The sequence below is a fragment of the Bos javanicus genome, chromosome 19, assembly GCF_032452875.1.
Source record: "Bos javanicus breed banteng chromosome 19, ARS-OSU_banteng_1.0, whole genome shotgun sequence".
Classification (NCBI taxonomy): Eukaryota; Metazoa; Chordata; class Mammalia; order Artiodactyla; family Bovidae; genus Bos; species Bos javanicus.
In genome coordinates, this window is record NC_083886.1 from 1,322,097 (window position 1) to 1,324,158 (window position 2,062).

A 2,062-nucleotide genomic window follows, 5' to 3' on the forward strand; every position below is an offset into this window, starting at 1 on the left:
AAAGATCCTGACAGCCAATACAGGAGACACAAGTTCAATCTCTGGGTCAGGAAGATCCCCTGGAAAAGGAAATGCTAACCCACTCCAATATTCTTGCCTGGGAAATTCCATGGACAGAAGGAAACTGGCAGGCTATTGTCCATGCATTTGCAAAAGAATTCACCATAACTTAGCAACAAACAACAACAATGTTTGTGTGTAAAGGATTGAACAAAAATTTTATGACATATTACTTATTTTTCTGAAATTTGTAATGATTTATATTAATTTTGAAAAATATTATAATATTTGAGAGAGCAATGAGAAATTCCTACAATAACTAAAATATGTTTACAGTATTAATTGTAACTAAACTCATATATAGAATATATATCTATAGTCTCAGTAGAGACATTTTACACTGCAAAACTATATATAGTTTATTTTTAAAAATGAGACAAACTTACAGGTGTATTTCAAACAAAATATATACTTTGAAATAGAAAATAATGGAAAAATTAAAGATATATTTTATTCTTTAGAAGAATTCACATAATAAATATTTTTATCATACCCAATTAATTGAATTGTGAGGAGAAATTTAATAAATTTTGATATTACACAAGAGCATTTGATATTACACCATAAAAGAGCAATTCTTCATTGAAAATGGGCCATATATTTCCCAGCTGTCCCATTTCTTTTTCTGGTCCAGAGCTTTTTCATGGCAGTTTTTATCTCACTATTTCTCAGAGTAAAGATTAGAGGATTCAACATAGGGGTGATAATTGTATAAAACACAGTTAAGGATTTATCAGTGGGTAAGGTGGAAGGAGGCCTCACATACAGAAAAATACAAGGCAAAAAAGAGAGGACCACCATGGTAATGTGGGAGCCACAGGTGGACAAGGTTTTGCACCTCCCTTCTTGACTAATTCCTTAGGGAGTGCAGGATGACCCCATAGGAGACGAGTAAGAGTGTAAAGGTGACCACAGACATTGCCCCATCATTGGCCACCACTGTGAAAGCAGTGATGTAGGTGTCAGCGCAAGCAATTTTTAACAAGGGGTACACATCACAGATGAAATGGTCAATGATATTCGGGCCACAGAAGGGAAGATTGTAAACACAGAGAGGATGAAATACTCCGTGTAAAACCCACCAATCCAGGCCAACAACAGCAGCAGAGCACACACTGGCTGATTCATGATTGTCAAATAATGCAAGGGTTTACAAATGGCCACATAACAGTCATAGGCCATGACGACCAAGAGGCATATATCAGCATCACCAAAAAAGTGCCACATAAAAATCTGGGTCATGAAAGCTAGGAAGGAAATGGGTTTCTTCTCACACAGTAAGCCTGTTATCATATCTGGCATGACTGTAGTAGAATAAACAGCATCTATAAATGATAGGTAGCCAAGAAAGAAGTTCATGGGAGCATCACAGTCACAATAATGAGTAGGTTGCCCATCATGGTCGCAATGTAGATTAGCAAGAACATGACAAGTAATATTTTCTGACCCTGGACACTCTGAGTGAGCCCCAGGAGGATACATTCAGTTACATTGTTCCTTTGTTTCATAGTTGCTTCTGAATGTCTATGTTTCAGATAAAATTACCTGTAAATATAATTATTATGAGAGATTCCCTGAAATCTTTAGAAATTTTGTTTTTTCATTCAATCAATAGGCAGTATGGTTATTATGTTTCATACTTTTAGGGTACATAATACAAAACTGATTAAAACAACATCTCTAACCTCAAAAATCATATATACTAATGAAGAGGAAGTAATTTAAAGACATGTGAAAGAAGGACACATTTTTAAGTAAACGAGGTGCCTCCTTACCTTTCCAACTGAAAACTAACTAAATTGCATGTATAGTTAATATTTTATCAAAGCTGAATGTCAATTAAACTTTTAATAAGGAGGTAAAGTAAAAAGTATCTTTACTTTTAATTTACCAAGTTGATGACTGTGTGCATTCTAGGGGTAGAAGAATCTTCTTTATCAATCACTGAAATTCCATACAGATATATTTAATATTTCACTTTTTTCCAAAACTCAAGAAAAGA

General features: G+C 34.3%; 1 pseudogene; it reads right to left on the reverse strand.

Moving 5' to 3' along the window:
- Positions 1 to 639: 639 nt before the first annotated feature.
- On the reverse strand, positions 640 to 1,475 carry LOC133233052 (olfactory receptor 4A47-like; annotated as a pseudogene).
- Between the last annotated feature and the right edge of the window lie 587 nt (positions 1,476 to 2,062).